This window comes from Phyllopteryx taeniolatus, chromosome 19 (genome assembly GCF_024500385.1).
Source record: "Phyllopteryx taeniolatus isolate TA_2022b chromosome 19, UOR_Ptae_1.2, whole genome shotgun sequence".
NCBI classification, from domain to species: domain Eukaryota; kingdom Metazoa; phylum Chordata; class Actinopteri; order Syngnathiformes; family Syngnathidae; genus Phyllopteryx; species Phyllopteryx taeniolatus.
Window position 1 is genome coordinate 15,914,696 of NC_084520.1, and position 22,125 is coordinate 15,936,820.

The 22,125-nt window shown below is 44.4% G+C and overlaps 1 protein-coding gene across 5 annotated transcripts in view; it reads left to right on the forward strand.

Annotated features, from left to right (window-relative positions):
• Positions 1–22,125, forward strand: part of thrab (thyroid hormone receptor alpha b) — a 98,848-nt gene that overhangs the window by 23,307 nt on the left and 53,416 nt on the right. Inside the window, exon 1 of one of the 5 annotated variants that reach the window (XM_061755426.1) lies at positions 3,503–6,233. The exons of the other annotated variants lie outside the window; for them this stretch is intronic. The gene's annotated coding sequence lies outside the window, so the exon portion shown is untranslated. Of the gene's footprint in view, positions 1–3,502; positions 6,234–22,125 lie in introns of those variants that run through there. 5 annotated transcript variants of the gene reach the window in all.

Below are 22,125 nucleotides of genomic sequence, written 5' to 3' on the forward strand. Positions count from 1 at the left end.
TAGCTTCGCAGATAGGGACGATTTTAAAAGTAAATTTGAGTTTATCAGGACAATTTTTTTTATGTATTTGTTTTTTTTTATTTTAAGTAGACCTACCGTCGTTCGAAGCGCGTCCCTACTGACAAGACAACGGCAAACGGAGTCGAGTTAGTTTACAAGAGCAAAAATCAGTGTTGTCAACTTAGCGATTTATGTTTAGCTACTTTTCCGGCCCTTTTAGTGACAATTTTTTCAATATGCGTCTAGCGGGTTTAATTTCTGCTAAGAAACATGAGCGGAATAATTCTCATGTTGTTTTGCGTATGAAAAGAAAGGAGCCCGGTGGAAGACAATCACTGAGTCACTTGCACTGAAGCTTTCCTAAGTAAGTGCTTTAAAGATGTAAATATTTTGGTGAGGGTTAGGGTTAACTCTATAGGAGATTATGTTACTCTTTGACAGCAGGTACATATAGACCGTGTGGTTGTGTTCACATACTGTACATGTTTGGACAAGAGCAAGCACTTATTTTGACATTAACTGTGAGGTAAATGTATATTTTACCTCCCATTATTTCAGTGGAAGTTAATCTAAGTTAATGCGGTGGGAAAAGGTTGTTTGGTATCAGGAGAATGAAAGCAAATCCTAGAAGGGGGGGGGGGGGGGGTAAAAACAAAACAAATAGCTGGTCTTGAATAATGTCATTTGCATTTTCTGTAAGTAAAGGGGAAAAAAAAAATATTAAAATTGGAGATCGGATTTTGTGGGGGGGAGAAGCCGATCAGTCAGCGTCATAAAAGCTCCTAGCAGGCTATTGTACTCGCTAGCTTGTTGCTGGCATGTTGATATATTTTTGTTTTTTTTGGGGGGGGGGGGGGTGTCATGAAAACATTCAAAACAGTTCCAGATCATTGGTCAAATAAAACAACTTTTGACAAAGCAAATGTTTCACATGGCATCCATTTAGGCGAATAAACAGAACAATTTAAAGAAACCTGTTCTGTTCTAGCTCTGTGAACACACTGTTTTGGTTTCTGCTTTTTCCCAAAATATTTGAGATGAATTATGTTAGATGATGCGGTGCCGGAAAAATGAAGTCAGTCAGCAGAGGAATAGGTTTCAAATGTAAGTTAGCGTTCGCGGCTGGCAGAGTAAAATGAAGTCGGTCATCAGAGGAATATATTTCATATGCGTATGTCAATAGTGAAAATTGCGTTTGTGTGTGCCAGCTGATTGCGTAATGAGCGCCAGCCAGGATGTGATTAATTAATCGCCTCCCAACATGCATAATGATGAACACGAAGAGAACATGCGAGAAATGTACGCCAACATGAATCCCACCGCCTCCCCCCATTGCTGCAAACAGAGTTGAGCTACTTTACAAAAGCACAGTCAGTCTTGCCAAATTAGCGACTTTATCGCTATATTTAGCGACTTCTACGACCCCTCTAGTGGCTTTTTCAAAAGCGACTTATATTCCAGTAGAGAAACAGACATGAATGGAGTCATTTGGAGTTTTTTTTTTTTGTATTCCCAAGGCCATCTTGGATTCAATTGCGCTGCACATTTCCAAAGAAATGGGGCCCATTTATACAGCGATTTGTCTACGTTAGTAACTTTTGGCTTGAGGTATGTGCAACCAAGCTGCAAATATTTGGCCAAGGCTTCCTTGACATGCAACGCCACGATATTCTGTAGAAGCAGACCTTAACGCATTAAGCCAATTACGACGTTTCAAAGGTTCGTCTTTGTTTTGTTATGGCTGATTGATCATATCGTTGGCTTAATAGTATAACTGTCAAAGACATTTTTGAATGTTTTCGGGGGGAAAAAATCCCACAGCAAATTCAGCATTCAAGAAGTCAGGTACCCTTACCATTACCGAGATGACTAAGAATCTACGCAGACATAAATAAATAACACACTTTTTTAGAAAGCACTTTGGTATTTTTTCTTACTGTCACAACGAAAGCAAAATACGAAAGTTCAAAATGACTTGGGCAGTTAGGCAATTAAGCTAACGATATGTTGGCTCGTGGTGGGATTGGGGCGCCCAACGAGCTAACGTTTTCTTTCAGCAGTTCAGCTGGAGACATGTTAATTCAATTCAAAATCAATTTGTAGAAGTCCAAATCACATTTCCTGTAAGGTCTCCTTATCGCTCTTAAAAGCGTTGACAGTAGATCACTGGCAGTGTAGTGGTTCACATAGCCACTTCGCGTCTTCTGCCGTGACCCAGCACGGGATGAGCAGTAAACGGATGATTTTTAACTTTGAAGCGGATGTACAAACCACTTGGTCACTGTGCCGCACGACCGACTAAATATTAAAATGTAATTCATTTTGTCGATATTGTATATTTGATCCTAGTAGCCCTTAAAATTGAGGTATGAAAAATCTTTAGTTTTGTTTTTGTTTGTTTGATTAAAAAAAAAAACACACATCCAATCATCAAGTCACTTTAATTTTGGGATTTTCGATTGCCTATAGAAAATGGAAAGAACAAATGATTCTGTGTGTGTGTGTGTGTGTGTGTGTGTGTGTGTGTGTCCATATGCAGCCGTGGCCCATGAGCGAGAAAGCAGGAGAGAGAGAAAGTGGGTCAGCTGTGCGAGAGGTGGCCGTTGTGTTCTCTGCGGCGATCGTCGGGACAATCGCGGAAGCGAGCATCCAGCCCACGCGGGCCGGTGCTGAAAGGCGAGCCGTGGCGAGAGTTGTTACGCTTGGTGAAAAGGGCCTCGTCTTGGACGCGGCCCAGCTGATCAATCTCTGCGCTGGCTCGCTTACAGCGGCCCCGGCAGCGAGCGAGCGCACATGGGAGAGCTACGCTTTTCAACTATGCAAACAAGCAGATTGTTGCGAGAGAAGGGAGAGCAACTCACACTGGATTATTGCCGCGCTCGAAGCAGCTTTTCTCTCCCAAGTTTGCGAGCGGCTCTGAAATGTCAATCCGGATGCTTTTATCCCGTATGAAAGCGTCGGGCTTCAGCGCACTAATGAACAGGCCGGTTTATTAATAGAGATTTAAACGAAGCGCAGACATGCCGACACACCTCTGCCAAACCGCTGATTAGTGTTCACACGACGACCACGCAAGCGCTCTCTGGACTTTGTTTGAGCTCCCGTACGCCCCATTGTGTTTAAAAAAGGCTTTCTGAATGTAATTCCTAGAAAGAGATGCGAAACGTAACATTTACAGGAGACATGATGCAAAATCCTCCCAAGTATCAAGAAATGCAGTACTTAACTTATTGACGGGCGGCGGTTTTCAAAGCAGTTCTTTTGACCAATCTTTCAAGACTCAAACAGTATTGTGTTCTGTGACAATGTTAGCGACGAACATACAAAATGAAATCTCATCCTTCCCTCCATGAAATGTTTTCACCCGATCGACACACACACACGTTCTACTACCTTCCGTGACACGTACCCTTTTTAAACAATACATATACACTGGACCCGCGTATATTCACGGTTTGGCATTCACGGATTTACCTATTCACTGATTTTGGTTTTTTTTGGGGGTGGGGGGGGGGGCTATTCCCTCTTATTTGCCGAAATCCCTACTTATTTGCGGTCTGGTTTCCCCGATCCCCTGCTAATTCGCTATTTTTATTTTTTTATTCCCGATCGCTCGCTTATTTGCATTTTCTTGACCTTATCCCTGCTTATTCGTGTATTTTTTTCCTGTAGGGAAAAAAAATTACTTTTTTTTTTTCATGGCAGTTACAATGATCATCAATGATTCACATGTTTTTTTGGGGGTCCACTCCACTTAGTGTGAGTCCCCTAAACGTGTCCAACTCCCAACGTGTTGGCATTTCTAATTGCATATACTATACCTTGACTTAAGAGTTGGTCAAGTTACGACCCGTCGCTTGGTTGAATATGTTTTTATTTTTGGGGCTTTTATGTTTTTAGCCAAATTTGATTAACACGCGAGTTTCAGACACACTGCCATTCGAGTCGAGTGGGGCGGGAAAAAAAAAAAAAAAGAGAGCCACACACACTGATACGCTTGCAGCTGTTCATTGAACAGGGTATCGGCATTCATAACCTGTAAAAATAGCAATCGTCAAGCAATAATAATCCATCGTTTGTTAGCGTGACCTGCTTAGTAGCCTAATAATCCATTTATTGCTCGGCCAATCCCCGCTCGTCCACGTGGTGTGTTGCCGTTTGACTTGGCTGCGATGTTCTGTCAAGGCAAAGCGGGAAGTGCTCGGAATTTGATACCTTTCAAGTTGAAGTAGTTTTGCCACAAAGTTTTTTTTTTTTGTTGTTTTTTTTTTCTCTTCCCTAGAATTCGCTCAAAGGCCGCTTTTTGGAGATCTTTCACAGTAGCTGTCAAACAAAATAAAAAAAATCAAGTAACCGACCCTTTCCGCAGCGTAAACCTGGCAAATGAAAGGCGGCGGGATGCTGCAAGGCGTCTCGCAGGTTTTGACGCTTGTGGTTTTGAAGCTGCTTCGAGAGCACGGAGTGACGGGCTGTACGCGTGCTGGCGCTCGGCGAGCCACCAGCCGCCGCGTGCGGTTTACTAGCATTTGAACTAAGGAGGCAGAAATACGCTCTTTACTCAAATAGAAGTACACATACTTGGTAAAAAAAATACATCTGTTTAAAGTAGAAGTTCGGATTCAACACTTTTTGTTTGAAGTCCCTGTAAAGTGAAAACAAATGTCTTGTAAATTTGACACACCCGCCAAATTTGAATGATTAAAAAAAATTGCTAAGTCCATAAAAAGAGGCTTCAAAATCAAAAACTTCTCTCTGCTTTCTGAAAGGCAGCTGAAACCATGCCCTGCTCAACTGTCAAGCAAATACAAATTTTCCCACCTGGAAAAACTACTGCATGTTTGATCCGTGAAAATATAGCTGCTTAAAGTCTGGTAGCTGGAATATATTCCACTGGGTTGTTGCGGGGCTTTTCCATGCTGCAACGAGGTGCTCTAAAGAAGCCATGCCAGCACGAAGCCCCTGTCCACACGCTGGTTAGCATGTCCGACTGTCCCCCCCCCGTTTGGAGTCAGCGGAGCGCCACGCAAGCTCGGCCGTCGCACCGTGTGCGACGTTCGTTTACGCGGAGGCGCCTGTAGCGCTCAATGTTTCCTTTGTGCCCTCCACAGACGCCATTTGGAGGGCACGAGCCTGTGTCTTCTATTTGAGCTGAGCAGATGGTCACAATGTTGCATTGATGCCACGGCTTGAGTCCTGTCAGGTTGAGTTGGCGGCGTGCTGCGGTGCGTGTGGCGTTTCTGCTCACAATTGCCCCTGTACCTCGCAAAGTTTTACTTTTTAAGTATTGTGAATGAATCTCATTAACTTCTCTTAACCGCTCCCTGACATACAAAGAGCTTAGTCAGTCGAGATGTCACTTTCGCGTACTTCCTTGACACTGTTTTCAACCGATCATGTTGAAATCTATTGCGTTGTTGTTACACGCAAACCCTGTTGAGATTATTATTTTTTTTTTCCCCAGTTGATTTTGTTGGCTTTCTGATCAAAGCCGTAGAAGTAGGATGTCTCGTGACATGCTGCCTGTCATAATGTCATCTGACGGCTGCTTCGCCACAGCAGAGTCCCATTAAAACACAGCGCCGCTTAATTCAATTGGTCGGGTTGGCTGTAAACTTATTGAATGTGACGTTTAGGGAATGTTTCTGCGCTTGTAAAGGTCTTTGTTGGATCCTGGTGGTGCAGACGTTTGCTTGAACTCAACATGACTTACAGTATAGTATACATTTATGTGTGTTATCTTTTGACAGCTGCAACCTGATGATTGACAAGAGTAGCTTGTTAACGCGTCGGTGCCGGTCACACAGGTTTTTGACAAATCTGTCTCCGTCTTTACTGAAGAGGTGTGTACGACTATTAAACCCCCGTGATTCTCGTGGGCAGCCTAAACCTCAGGTTAGACACTTCATTTGGTTAAAGGATTAGCCTGCTGAGCCTTTTAGTGCTAAGACGGTCGCAGAGAAAATGGAACATCTCTTTGCATAGACGAGAAAACCACAAGCCGCCGCCTAGAACGCATCCCCTATCATCACCGTGCTTGGCAGTGGATTTCCCGCATGACGGCGTTCCCTGCTGGGATTTGGCTAACTCCCGTCACTATCAGTATCCGCCGCCTCTAAGCTCTGCCGTGCATCGCAACGCCAGGCCAAACAATCGCGCGGCATCTCTCGTGATTCCACAACCTTCCCCTGAGAGCTCCTGTGGGAAAGTGAAGCGGCACCAGACAGAGCAGCGAGGTGAGCGACACAAGTTAGCCAGCATCTTATTTGCACGCTTATTACAAAAAGACACATGAATGGCGGATTATTCCAAATTTTGTTTAATTTTAAAAAGCCAATATCCGATATCCGTCCATCTTCTTTGCCGCTTCTCCTCAGTAGGGTCGCGGGCTATCCCAGCTGTCATCGGGCAGGAGGCGCGGTACACCCTGAACTGGTTGCCAGCCAATCGCAGCAATATCCGATATATTGGCCGATAAACAGAAAATTCTTATAGTAACCAAATGATGACTCAGAACAAAGAAGCAAACACTAATTAAAATATATATATTTTTTTATTCGGAATGCTTTCAACGTAAGGACTGTTAACTGAAAGCTGTATACTGGTCTTATATTGTGGTGGGCTTGGGAATTAAAAGTTGCATAAATGTATGATTATCTCACAAAGATCATTTACACAACTTTAAAATGCAGTTTAAAAGTGGTATATAAGATGGACATGGGAAGTAACAGTTGCCTGTCTTGCACAAAGATGCAACACGCTCTGTAAAAACCTACAATGCTCTACTTGATGTGCCCTAACAGCGGCTTTCCCGATGATGTTAGGGTCATGGGGTTTAAAGTTCGATGCTATATTGTTTTGCAAAGTTACCGCTCACCATGGATTGGCGAGGTCTCACGTGGTTTGGAATCACTAGATTGCATCCAAACGCCCATGTGGATGCTGCATTTTGCCATTTTGTCTAGTTTTCTCACCCTCCTCTGTCAACACACGATTGAGTATGCGGATAAGCAAGTTTTTCCCCATGCATGCCTACATTGTGTACATATCGTATGTAGGCCACGTAACCTCAGGCTGCCAACGCTGCATGTCCACCCTCCGGAGAGGTCACGAGCGGTTGATTGGGTTCAACTTGCACTACGTGATTTCTTCAACAGTCACCAAAGTCACCATTTGCAATTTGGTTGCAGCTTTCTAAGTGCGTCAGTGGCAGAAAAGTATAGTTTGCCAAAATTGAATGTTATATGGCCTTAGTTTCTGACACTGTGTGGAAATGTATAACTAAATTAAATATATACAATATTTGAAAATTAAACATATATATTTAGTGGGGCAGCTCAAACCTTAATTTGAAAAAGGTGCAGGCAGTTTTAATTATTATAATTACTGTCTCCTTGACACTGACATTTGCCACTAATCACACCCTTTACTTTAGTGGCACCGTGCAAAGAAGCAAGGCATGCTGGGAGCTGACATTCAGGTAGCGATAACATCAGTATCTATGTCTAGCCGCGCAGGAGCCGTAACCGCAACGTTTGCTTTCCAACCCAGAGGGGTCTGGGTCCGATAGTGCAATACGGTTTGTCAAGCTGGAAGTGGTTTTTGTGACTTCCTCGGAAAAGAAACCCAAGCAGTTCCTATTTGTTGTCTGTCATGTGATGCGTCAACGGGAAGACGCGCAATGTCGTTGTCCTCTGTTGGAGTGGCTTCACGTAAATTAGCAGTCCCCAACCTTTTGTGCGCCACGGACCGTTTTCACACAAAGCAACATTTTGCCGGACTGATAGAGAAACAAATCAAAACAAACGATTAAAAATACAGCTCACCATTATGCCGAATGTAGTTGTTGTAATTCATGGAAGCCCGATGCTTGCTTGAACTAACCGGTCTTTTTTTGGGCTAATGGGAAACAATGGTGTGTTACTTACAGTATGTCCAGTCTACAGTGAACCCCTGTTTAAAGTATTCCTTAGTTCTCTCTCGCTCACACTTGCTCCTGCTGCTGTGTCATCAGTAGGTGAAAGAGGAGATTGAAGCGCTTTTAGTACCTTGAGCGTAGAAAAGCGCTGTACAAGTGAAAGCCCATAGAGGCCCGTTAGTTGGGGAATGCTGTGGTCAATACATTGAAAACCTGTTCAGCAACAGGGCGGCACGGTGGCTGACTGGTTAGAGCGTCAGCCTCACAGTTCTGAGGACCCGGGTTCAATCCCCGGCCCCGCCTGTGTGGAGTTTGCATGTTCTCCCCGTGCCTGCGTGGGTTTTCGCCGGGCACTCCGGTTTCCTCCCACATCCCAAAAACATGCATTCATTGGAGACTCTAAATTGCCCGTAGGTGTGACTGTGAGTGCGAATGGTTGTTTGTTTGTATGTGCCCTGCGATTGGCTGGCAACCAGTTCAGGGTGTACCCCGCCTCCTGCCTGATGACAGCTGGGATAGGCTCCAGCATGCCCGCGACCCTAGTGAGGAGAAGCGGCTCAGAAAATGGATGGATGGATGGATGTTCAGCAACAGCTCTTTGTTTGTTTGTGTTATGCAAAGGGGGGAAAAAAACGATTTCTTTTGTTGGAATTTCCCTTTTAATTTGTCTGTGAACTTGGCCTGGGTGGAGAATCTGCTCTGTCCCGGAGCTGTTCCATAGTCGCTCTCTCCGCTTTCTCGCATCTCCGCTGTGTTGGCAACTCAAGTCTTTTCCCAACGTCTCCGACCAGACTGTGAGGCTTGAACTCAGTTTAATTGAGCCTCGTAAATCCTCGTGGTGATTTTGAGACCGTTCCTGCGTGTTAGTTACAAACTGTGATGTGCGACACAGGATAATGTCATTTCAAGGCATGATAAGTCATCTGATACTAATGCTATTGTCATACGGCTGAGTTGTCTCTTGTTACAGTTGGCCCATTTCTGTCCTCGTGTTTGCGGTGCTAAAAGGAAGCATCCTCTGTTAAGTTCCGTAATGTTCTATATGGCACCTCGCTCGCTCTTAAACGTGATGAATCCCTATGCAAGCAGCTAGCACTAATTGAGCGTAGCCGCTAAATGATAAGCTAAAAGTTCAACTGCGCTAATAATCCTCCTACATGGAAGACAATTGCAGTTTGGTGATGTTTACAATGTTGTTAGCTATCTGGCCTAGGCTGCTAATATTTAGCTAGCATGAACTATTGACTAGCTTGCTGCTGTGCCTCTGGCAGGTTCCCCTAAGGTTACCTAGCAGGGTAATAAGTTTTAATTGGTTCTCTAACCGCTAATAGTGCTAATAAAAATCCATCGTTTAGCTAGCGGTTGCATGTTACTGTGTTCCCGCTGTACCGGGTTGCCGAGGCCCCGCTATTTTGTGGAACTTATCCACTAGTACATTGCGAAAATCCCTGCTGTGCCATCTAAATCTGCAGTTATACGGATCATTGTTTGTGGGTTTTTATGCTCTACCTACTGTAATACCCTCGCATGTGGGAAGCAACTGTAAAGAAAATGTAAAAAAAAACCCAAAAAAAACGCTGTTGACAGGACGCAAACATCGTTTTGTGCTGACGTTGTTGTTTGTTAGCTTTTTGGCAATGATTACCTGATTTGATGTGTCTCATGTACCGATGCATCTGGCCTTGTGACATAACAAAATTAACATGCCAAACAATGACTGCTGGGCCACCAGCGGCCTTTGATGGCTCCTGTCACTCATCACCAGGCGTCAAACAGGTGCCACCGCTTACAGAGGCTCATATACAAAGTTGCAGTCCGCCGCAACTAGACCTTTTCACCACGACCGCACACTTCCTGCTGGCATACATTCAGATTGCACCACTAGTAAGCCATCTCATGTCATTTGGTCCAGCAAAAACGATTGAGAAAACAGGGTAAATAGCCTGAAAGAGGATGTGAGCCGCCTTCTCTACCACTATTGTTTGAGTGTGTAAATTGTCAGTTGAAAAGAAGCTGTTACGTGAGGTAAACGGAACGCCAGCAGTCATTTACATTTCAGTGTTACGTGCCGAGTCTAGGGGAAAAGCCAGAACCTAACTTGATCGGATTGTTCCCACCTTGCCACTCCCAAGTAAAACCAGCCACCAAGTAACACGGTCTACAAGGTTTGTTGCAGCTTCAGAGGGAGAAATATGCCAACACAACAAACAAAGCAAAGCCAAACAACCCTATCTGTCTGCTCTCAAAACAATGATGAAAAACAAAAGACACACTCTTACCGCACTCCTAACCCAACACAGGAGAAAAGGAGCGCAAACTGCGCGGCAGTTCAGTCGGTTTCAGCCGTGTCACTCAGACGCTAACAGCTGTGTGTAATGTAAACATGGTTGACTTGATTGCACATCATCTCGGAGCGAACACGTTGGAACATGCTGACTAATACTGTGCCATTATAATGATGATGATGATGACGATGATGGAAAACATCTTTTAGATTCCAAATTGGACCACAAACACATTTCTTTGTGCCTTTTGGCCTTTGTTTTTCTGCATTTTCCTCCTTTCTCTGTTGTTGTTGTCCTGCCTTTTCTGAAAGTCGCTTTCTTAAGGCCAAATATGTCATGGTCCGGTTTTAGTCGTAACATGTTCTCCATTAGTTGATGCAGGAGGTCTATTAAAGTGGTGCTGATAGAAACCAGGTGAATGCACACAACACACACACACACACACACACACCATACATCAGTCCCGTTCACAAGCGGACTTTTTGTTCACTGCTTGGACTGCTTCCAGATCAGTGAAAAGTATTCCGTGTCTCCTAGTTAAAGAAGACGGCGTGCCGTAACTCGTATAGCACCTCCGCCCGTTGTCATTAGCCGAACTGTACCGCATGCTCACCGCCATCTTTTACCTGGAATAAAAATATGCCATGCCTGAAAAGACACAGGAAGTCTGTCATTTTGCTTGGAAGCGATCATTTAGGGTCAATATGGTCATTTCCGTGGGTGTTCATTTAATTGTTTTGAAAATTCAGCCCTCAAAACAGGTTTAACTTGGCAACATAAAATTTGGTAGACAAAGGAAATCTGCCCTTTTTCAAAATTCAAGAAGCTGTATTGTCAGTTTACCGCACATACAGAGTCGTGCAGGTAAAACGAGACGACATTTCTCCGGGTCTCAAACCACATTACGAGACACGCGCACCCACACAACCCCCCCCACACCCCAACCCCCATCTTGTTTTAAAGTTTTCATTTTATGGTCAATTTGGTGATTTCCACAGGCATTCTTTTGTTTTGAAAATGCAGCCCTTATAACCAGTTTCACTTAGCTATATGAAATTTGGTAGGCATGTCCATTATCAGTAGACCCACAAAAAAGTCTCTAAAAGCCATGCCTGAAAAGACACCATTTTGGTTAGAAGCTGCGTTTTTAGGGTAATTTCGAGTGGTCCTTCAAAAACTAGCTCCTCCTAGAACTTATGTCCGTTTGTTCCCGACGTATAAAAGACAAGTGGCGACGCTCAATTGTGAATATTTGACTCTATGGTCACAGCGTGTGGACGGCGCATGGTGGCTAAATTTGATGACTCACCATAAACCACAAAACTCTACACTAATTTGGCTTGCAACCTTAATGTCTGAGGCCAGCTAATGCAACTGCGGTAATGGTAGTGCTGCGGGTGGCCACGCCCCCACCCCTCATATCCGTGTGTCTGAATGTGAAAGATTTCTGTGTCCTCATTTGCATGTTTGGAAGTCTTGTACCAGTTATCTTTTATTGTAGAGTCACCGTACATTTCGGCCTTGCCCTCTTAACCTCCTGCCTGGGATTTCCATGCTTGTCTTCACGTGATTGATGGCGGGGTAGGTGCTCAGAGCTCTGGAAAACAAAAATGCTGACTGAGTACGCAGCGTTGCCTGTTTACGGAGCAGCGAAAGCATGAGGCCTGCTGGGGTATGCGGTCAGGAGAGGCCCGTGTTGTGTGGAACATACTGTGCTCTACTGAGGGCTGCTGCAGTGGAGCGGCTATAAATAGCTGGCGCTGATAACCAGGGAAGGGAAGAAGAAGAAGAAGAAGAAGAGAAGAAAAGCTGCTGCTGCTGCTGCTGCAACGGGCTTCAAACAGACCCACCAGGCGTGTTGCCGTTTGAAGACGCAGCCAGAGGCTAAAGGCTCGCTTTAAGCCCAGGCCACAGCACGCTGAGGGTGCTCCCCTTTTAAGAAGCACAAAAGGCACGTGAAGAACAAGATGTGCGTTTGTTTCTGCAGCTTCTCGTACAAATCATAGTCAGACTGTAGTCTTTTTAAGCGAACGTGTTCGAAAAAGGCCTACATGGATGTGCTAGAAAAGCCTTTTCTTGCATGCTGTTGCGCTTGGAAGCATGCATTATGCTAACTTTTCTTGTACTGTGTTATAGACAGCAATATCTTGATGGAGCAGCGTAGAAACACATTTTTAAAAATGAAAAATACATTATGCTGAATGTAGTATGTAATGTAAATAGTGGGAGCCCTATACGCTTGTTTCTCTTCAGCAGTCCCATTTTGGGGTCAATGGCAAAACATGACACCAGAGGTGTGTTGCGTTTGTCCAGCCTACGCTGTAATTTTGTTTTGACAGCTATCCTTGCAGAAAATCGCGCTTCACCTAGATAAGGCGTTGGAAATGAAAGCAAGGGTAGTCTATGCTTTTTGTTTTTGTTTTGTTTTTTGGGGCAGTTTGACGGCTTCACTGCCTCATTTGCGAGCCTGTCGCCACACATTACTCAAAGTATGAGAATCACCTGTAGCAATAAACCCATAAGACTGCTGATATTCTCTCTTAAATGCAGCTTAGTCTCATCGTTTCACCTTTTCCCCTTCATTTTCCCTAGCTCGTTGTCTTACTTTTTCCACTACTGTATCACACGACCGAGATGAGAGGTTCGACGTGTGCAGAGAGCGGCACAGGCGAGTGCGCGCGATTGATTTTCATGGTAACATTTCTTTCAGACTGATAATCAGTAAAATAGTGTTTGTTTCGTCTCTCTGTGAATGTAATAATGTAGTAATAATGGAGAAAAGGGTGCGGAATCAATCATTAGCTTGGCTAGTACAGGTTGTGAAGATTGGTTTTAGACGGATTTGCTGTTTATGCGCTCACGTTATAGTCATGTAAGGTCTTAAATTCCATGAAAGTAGCCTGAAAAAAAAGGTCTAAAAATGGGACTGCAGATGCCCCACTTAACTTACTCATTAACACTTGAAGGTAAAGTGAATAAACACCTCAGGTGTTATCGGGGGGGGGGGGGGGGAGAAAAGATGGAAAAGAGATAAACATTAGTGTGGCTATCTCCACATGTAAACAGGTTCGTCATCCAGCTGGCACGACGACAAACGTGATGCTAAATCCTCCGCTAGCGCTGCGCCCACTCCAGTGGCTGCGCGCCAAAGCCTTGTTGTGCCGCCGGACATCTGTTGGCAGCCGCGCGCACACACATGCACACACGCAAACGCTAAGCATACCACTTCCTGTTGTTCCTGTTGGACCAAATGACAGCTAATTAAATATGTCTGGTCTTCATTGTTTCTTGGTGTGATATATTGCAGTGATACCTCGACTTAAGAGTGTCCCGACTTGCAAGTTTTTCCACTTACGAGCTGTCATTTACAGTAATTCAACTTTTTAAGACCAGTGTATTTCATCACATTCATATGTTTTTATGCAATACAAATGTATTTTTCATGATTAAACCTTCACATCAAAATGTTTTTGGGGTGCTGGAATAGATTCATGATATTTCAATTTATATAATTAGGGAATATTGATTTGATATACAGTGGTGCTTTGAGATACGAGTGAGTCGAATTAGTTTTTCCAGATACGAGCCGTCAGTCGGGCAATTTTTTATTTATTTTTGCTTTGATTTGCGAGCGCAGACTTGAACTTCAACTCGTGTCACAATAAGCAGCACAAAGTGCTTCAAACTGTTTATTTCCACTCCCAGTTGAAGTTTACTGTCAATCTAAATATCCTGTAAAACAAGGAGAGGTACGCCTTGTGTATTTAAAACAACCACATAGCTTAGCCGTTCGGTCCATTAGCTTAATGCTGATGCTAAAAATGACTAATATTAGTGCCGTACTGATGAGCTGTGAAGAGTTGGGACCTCTCAATGAACAGTATAGCCATCTGTCTATTTTATACTGGCTAAGACGGGCATACCAGAAAGCAGTACAATGACCCTTCACTGGATGCAGTGTGATGAAAACTCTCTCTCTCGCTCTCTCGTTCTCTCTCTCTATGTATATATTATAAATTGCAATATTATGGAGTGCTATTTTCCTCATAGAAATACACCGTACCACAAACTTTCATTTTTGGGGAAGGCTGGAACAGATTAATGCCATTTCCTTGCATTTCAATGGTAAAAGATGATTTGACTTGCGAGTGTTTCGAGTTACTAGCGTCCTCACAGAACCAATTAAACACGTAAGTCAACTGTGCAACTGTATTGTTATACCAATACACACGCACCCTTGTCGTTATTCCTTTTTTTTCATTTCCTCAAATTCACCTGCCGGCTGTCAAACTTGGCCTCGGTTTGCCCCGCCCTTGCACTTCTACTGTAATTCAGTAACACCCCAGCCCTCTCACTCTCACACACACACACACACGTTTGTGATTGGCTCCCTGTGCACGTAGCACTCCCAATGTTCCCATTTGGAATTCTACCAATCCCTCCCCCTCACACACAGTCTTGTTTCACCATAGCAACCCAGTATGCGTGTTCTCACAAGAGCGCGCACACAGTGATTCCATATTTGCCACATTCCCTGTCTGCACATCCCACTCGTAGCTCCTCCTCTTACAGCGTTCCTCCAGGAATGTTGGCTGAGGTCCAAGAATCCTAAATCAACTCCAGGCTGCCGTTGGGGGCGAGCAAGGCGGGTCGGCCCGGGTCGGGCCCCCTCGCTGCACGTCTGTCACCCACCCCACCCCCAGCCTCCCCGGCGCCCTTCCAAGGGAGCGTTTGTGGCTCCCAGACGGGCCTGACAATCACAACCCTGACCGCCTTACGCAGCTCTACTTTCCTAAAAACGCAAACCGGTCTGTCAAATTGCCAAGCACACAGCGACTCTTTTGCTTGCACAAAAATCAAGATCCGCCTGTTTTTGCACTCAGTAACAGTTGCGCACTCCATTAAAATAGAGCCCCTAGTGTTTGACAGCACTGCAGTTACCGTGGAAAAAAAACCGCACACATTTAGATCCAACGTCACTCCGAATTTCTTCTTAACGTCGGCGCTTTGCTATTAAATACCCTTCCACCGCCCATGATGCAGCGCTCTCACGGCGAGAAGATTTAGCGGGGCCACTTCGCCTGCTGCTTGTCAGGGCGCCAAGGTCTCACAACGCTGCCATGAGTCTGCGGCCTGCTCGTGAGCAAGCGTGGGAGGAGGAGGAAAAGAGAGAGAGAGAGAGAGAGAAAGCGAGAGAGGAAGGTAGTAGACGTTGGCCTGACGACAAACTTGGCGCAGATCAGCTGGGAATTTTTGGCTTGTCAGCCTTCACAAGCTCCTGAGTGACTCGCTGCCATACACTTGTTTACGACCGTTTCATCAACTGAGCACGTTTAGCTTTAGTTGATGACCATGTGCTATTTAATTATGGATTTAAAAAAAAATGTTTGAAAGCAAGTAGCAAGAGAAATTAAAGTTCAAACTTGCTTTGAATAATGTTATTTTCTTTAGCTTTTCTATAAGCTTTTTTACAAGTGAAGTGAAGTCTTTGTGGGGGGGAAAAAAACATCTGGCATTTTATTTGAAGGCCAAGCGTTAGAAAGTGTTTCTGTGTTTGCATCTCGACTTATGTCCCGTGACGGTCATGTGACTTGGCCGTGCCTGGAAGCTTTATGTTTGGGACCGTTACGTCTCCTCCTCGTGATTTGTCCGTGGCGGGCCAGATTTTAGATTAGTGAATGTGTGAATGTGAAATGTCGGTAGGGCTGGGCGACATGGCCTGAAATAAAATCTCTGATGTTAATCCATTTTTTTGTTTTTCACTTTCATGTCTAGAAAATGCAAATGACAATGACATCCTTCAAAACGAGTTTTGCTCCACCCCCTCACCCAACACCCCATTCTGGGATTTTTTTCCTTAAACAAAATGTTTTTTCCAGCACTTTTTTTTTTCCGGCATTAACTTAGAAATATTTTTTCTTTATTTATTCTTCAAAATAAAAGCAAATCCATAGACGACAAACTGTACCGTATGATATAGTCATGGTGAATACAAGGTTCTAAACAGGTGCAGCGATCATCTACAGTATCCCAATAACTTTTTAAAAATGATATTGGAATGATTGTCGTAGAGGCTTTCAGTCATTTGAGGTAGGAAATTGATACGCTTGACCAAAAGTACGGTGGACTTTATGAACGAAGATGTTAATAAAACTGCTGGAATGGAGAGTGCGGGCGGTGGTATGCATGGTGAGCACGGAGCCAAGATCGGGTCGGGTCTTGCCAGAGAGAGTTTTATAGATAAACATGGACCAGTGAATTTGCCTGCGTGTGCAAACTTGACAAATAACCTTGAAGTGAATCGATAAACATTTAGCAACATTTGATGCGGAACATTTCTTGATGCATTTCTTTTTTTTTTTTTTTTTTAAACCATCCATGTACGTGTGGACATGGTCTCAGCCTTCGTTGAATATGTGGCAAATCCAGAAGGTCAAACAAGGTTGTGGTGTGTCAGCTGGTGATTAGTGGTAGCTCTGGTCTTGACCGCTAAAGGTGAGAGGTCGTGTTGGCGTGTTGTCGCAGTTGAAGAGGATCTGGCCGCCTTGACCTCATACTCACACACGCCCTCCCGGGCCGATGTCCGGCTACAGGCGGAACAGGAACGCTCCATCAGATGTGCCGGGAGGGAGGAGAGGTCATGTGACTGCAGGCGAGGTGATGATCTATGTACAGCTCCATGTTTGGAACCGGGACGCATCCTGTACGAGGCTTAGGCAATGAATAGATTTTAACCAGCAAGTTGTACAAAAGCAGTAAGTGCTGGCAACCTAACCGTTCGGCCGTCGCGTTTAGTTTTTTTCCGTTGCCGCTAGTGACTCTTTAATTCCTGCTGTAAAATCGACAAAATTGGCGGAATCATTTTCACATTGTTCTCCATATGACAAGTATGGAGCCTCGTGGATGGCAGTCACGGAGGCAATTGCATGTAGCATTGCCAAAGACATTGTGTCCGTTTATACTTTGCAAAAGCAGTGATTTGTCCACGTTGGAAACTTGATACAAGAGCGTGAGAGCGCTGCAGGGAATGCCACATTAGATTGTTGAATGTTTAAAATGGTAATTTATTAAGGATCGTGTTTACATGGATATTTTGGAAAATATACAAGCACTTATTTTCACATTATCTGTAAAGAAAAAAGAAAAACAAACCCTGCATGACTCGGCCATTCGTTTCCAGGAACAGATGTATGTGCATTTTGTTTGTAGTATTTAAAGGCTTCAACAACTCAAAGCAATAACACTCCCGGTCTGCTATGCAACACTCAGGCAACGTAACATGCGTAACACCCTGTCAAAAGTCAGACCTTCAAAATACAAGCACGTAGAATAATCACAGTTTGATCGCACTTTCTCAAGCCACATGGTGGGTAAAATCAAGTGTTGTGAAACGGTTATTAAACTGGCATGCTTTTTTTTTTTTAGATATTTTTATTTTGACAGGATGCCATGTCGATGTTGCCGCAACCTTTCCGAGTGTTGCTGAACAGACTGGGAGACTTATTGCCCTTGCTTTGTTAATAAATGCTTGCATTGTAGAGTTTTCCTTGTCGTCTGTTCAACCCTTTTGACACAATACGACAGGAAGTTCCTCGTTCCCATTTGATGGTGAAGGCGAGAGAAACAATAGAATTCAAGAAAGAACTCAGAAAAGAGTTTTCAATTAAATGTTGAGTTATCCACTTCATTAGTTATATTTATTTCACACTGTTAGAAATATCATATTTTTGGGACTCTGGAACGGAGAAAATGGATTGACATTTCTTATGGGAAAAATAGTTTTCGATTTCATACGATTAGGTTTCAGTACGTTTCTGGAAAGGATTAATCATGAAAACTGAGGTTCCTTTGTGTTTTATTTCTGTGGAAATTGCAATTTTAAGGCCATATCTCACAGCCTTTCAACATTCGAGACGTTTCGCTTCAGTTTGATGATACCGGCGGGAACAGAATCTCAGCCGTCCGGACCGCCGTGCTGCTATACCGTCACGTGTACATGTACGGGCAGGTGTTGTTATTTGATTGAGTTGCGTGTTCGCTCCATGACAGCGAAGGGGACACGAGACAAAAAAAAATAAAAAATAAAAAATGATTATAATAATTATCGCAAGTCAACGAAACGCCATTTTTCACGCGTTGCTGCTTCACGCTGCGGCGGCGGAAGTTCTGAGGTCCGGGGAAGGCTCCAAATTGTCCATTGGTGTGAATGCTTGTTTGTATGTATGCGCCCTGACATTGTGTGAAAGGAAAATTCCAGGTCTTCCGTTAAGGCTGCGATGCATCAATTGTGCAAAAACAGTGCAGTGCGTCCACACTTATTTGCAGAGCGATAAAGCAGAAAAGCTTTGAGCTTAACGGACTTCATCGTCAACACACGCAAAGAAAACAGAGCGGCTTTTTCTCAAAGTGCGCTGGGATGGCGTTGCCTTGATTCAGCAACTACCTGATGAGACACGAGCGTGCAACCTTGTTCCCCATCTTTCCCAAATTCCTACGTAAAGTGTTCCCCGGAACATACCCTAGCCTATAATCTCTAACTAGTTCCAGTTTCTACCACAGCCCATTTAGGCAGCAAACTAGCTAATACTCTGTCAGCTTGCACGGTTAGTTTTACAGGAAATAATTGGCCGCCTGTTCAGGCAGCAAACTCGCTCATAGGATGTTTGCTTGTGATCTTTCCATGACATCTTCTCTTTTGAGTGTGAATGGAAGTATCTGATATGATCATAGACTACTACTACATGCTAAAAGATGAAACTCAGTCTCACCTCGTCCCCACCGTGAAGACGACGCTGTGCCTGCCCCCGGGGGAGCTGGGGGTCTTTACCATATTTAGCCCTCCATCTACAGAAAATCGTCAACCCGCAGGCAAGACTCTTTTCATCATAATTCACCATCTTGACAGGCACGCAAAGACACCATCAAAGTCGTACGCGCGCCGCCAGTGGAGGGGCGCAGCGGCGGACTCCGGGGGGGGGCTGACTTGACAAAGATGTTTTCAGGCGAACGTCCTCTCATGTGGCAAGTTCAACTGCCGCCGCTTTGGGCCTCAAAATCCTCCGCGGGGAACAACCGCTGGCGGAGGGTGGGGTGGGGGAGGGGCACACGGCGTGAAGAAAACAAGGGGGCGTCTCGCGTGACTTATCAAAGAGTTCTCCAGGCAGAAGCAAGGCTGCGCGGTGCTCTAATCGGAACGCTTTTCCATCAAGAAATAACTGTGCTTTTTATTTATGTATTTATTTATTTTTAAAGCAAGCAATAATTGTCTTGATGCTTGTTTGGACACAAAGCAGCAGAGCGAGCGCTCTTTTCCATGAGACGAGAACCCACAGCGGCTACATAGATTAGATTCAAAATGCAGGCGGAAGTCAACTTGAGGTGGGGATTTCTTTTAAGCGTCACACTCCTGAAAGCTCGAATTGCGCATGGAGTATTTTTCACCCGTCCGCTTGCGCAATAGTGTTGCGGTTGAAAGCCACGGAAACCGCACTGAAGTCACAATGCAGTTATCGTTCGTGTTTCGACACCGACTGTACTGCAAAACACAAGGCCAAAACAAGGAGTGATGAACAGTGAGTCCCCACCTATGAGTTTCGCTATTTACGAATTTACCAAGTTGCATTTTTTTTTCTATCGAACCTGTCCTTGGCTATTTGCTGAAAAATTCCGGATTTTGCAGTTTTTGTGGTCTTTATCTAAAGCCAGATGCTTCCAAAGCTTGGCTAGTAGGAAAGTAGTAATTGGTGTCAAGGAAGTATGTTTAAGTAGTACTTTTGGACTTTTCTAAGAGCTCTGGCACAAAGTGGTATTGAAAAACAATCTCTAGTCTACTGTGAACTCAAAGCAACACTTTAAAAGTAATGGACACCTAACCTAAAAATATTTTTAAACCCCAAAATTCTTGAATACGCAGGGATAAACTGCCAATAAGCATCGATCAGGTTAAAATAAACTACAAATAAAAAAACTGAAATAAAAAAACTAAAAACAAATCGAGCAAAATGTATTTCAAATAAATTAAATAAAATATCGCCCCATGTGTGGCGAACCACGAGTATAAAAAAAACAAAAACAAAAAAACTACTACTCCCTTCATTTGAAAACATTACTTTCTACAAACTTTTGTCAAAGTAGGCGCATTAATCTTTTGCAGCCTCCGTGACCACAGAACATAAAGAAGACAGAGATAACAAAGATAAAGTGAACCACACTTGAGATCTTGTTGACTGATTGATTGAGATGTTGGGGATTTATGAGGTGGAAAAAACAGGGACAACAAGGCAGTCCCGAGTCCGCAGTCTCAGAACAAATTAAACTCATAAGTCAAGGTACCACTGTTAAACACAAGTTTGAGAACCGAGCCATGCTTCTCAAGTCGTGGCCTTGCACCGAGTGCATTATGGGTAATGGGCTGCACTCACAGCAAATTAAATGGCCACAGGCAGAATTTAGTAGGCAGGGTGAAGCGATTTAATTTACAGTCAATGTTTCTGAGAGTGCTTTACCATGCAAAAAAAAAAAAAAAAGACTTCCTTTTTAACCAATCACATGACTACTCCCTAATTGGCCTGGCGGGCCCATGGGCAGTGTTCGCTCTACCTTTTCCCCGTGCGTCTTTGTTGGGCGGCCGTGGTGCTAGCCTCCAGCTAATTAGAAGCCTGCCTGTAGAATTTGCCGGCGACAAAGGGATCTATTCATGCTAGCAGCGCGTTCAAAAGTTGCGTTTCGAGTAAGTGAGCGAAAACGAAGGGACGTCTTGTCTTTGATGCTCGCCTTCATCCGGCGACACCCGAGCCGCAACCCCCTCCAAGCTCGCAATAATGTACCGCCGGGCCGTCTGTTGGCCATCCATCATGCTGCGCGGCGAGGCGAGCTGGATCGGAGGCGACCTCTGTCACAGACCTTCAGCTCACGAGCTAAATGTGACCTATTTTGGCATGTTGTCTTCAGCGAGCGCCTCGTCGTAGCCGACCCGTTTTTCCCCGTCGTAATGCCCTCCGCGGGTCCAACTGACAAGCTGTCTTTTTGCAGTATCATTACTGTAATGCCCTCGCGTGTGGGGAAAGGAGAGCCACAGTTGCCGACGCACTTTCTCAACCGTTCATTTTGAACGCCGGAAGAACGGTAAAACACAGACTCGCAGACAACACACGCGACGCCACCAGGCCCCGCCTCTTAAAGGCACACACATGCAATGTATTCCCGTGGTAAACCAGGGTTCGCTGTACTCCATAGATTTTTCATAGTGATGTTAACAGAAAGTAACCGACCGGCATTGTTTCCACTTGTAGCGGTGCAGTCGTAATGTACTTTAGGAGTGCTTGTTGCCAACTGTTTCAGTTTGTCCCGCAACCTGTCTGACAGCAAACCGGTTGATCGGACGTGAGCTTGTTCACAGCAAATATCGAGCCCGCGCTGTTTCCACTCATAGCGTTGTAGTCATATTATTCTGTATGAGTGAATTGCTTCTGTTTCCCTGTTTCAATTTGTTCTGCAGCCCGTTTGGGCGTCAAACTAGCTGATACGACGCGAGCTTGCATGGTGACGTTTACAGAAAACAATCGACCCCACGCTGTTTCCACTCATTGTACTGTAGTTGTACTGTATTAGGTGAATCGCTTCTTTCCCTCTGTTTTTTTTTTACCGCAGCACTTTTATGCAGCAAATAAGACGTAAGCTTGCATGCCGACGTTAATTGACGCATATTGTTTCCACTTGTAGTACTGTAGTCATAACGTACTGTCGTACTATATGAGTAAATTGATTGTTTTGCCCTCTTTTTCAGAAAATAACCGACCCACGCTGTTTTCACTCATAGTACAGCAGCCATGATGTGCTGTATGAGTGAATCGCTTCCTTTGCCCTGGTTCAGTTTGTACCGCAGCCCGTTTAGGCGGCTGATACGACGCAAGTTTGCTTGGTGAT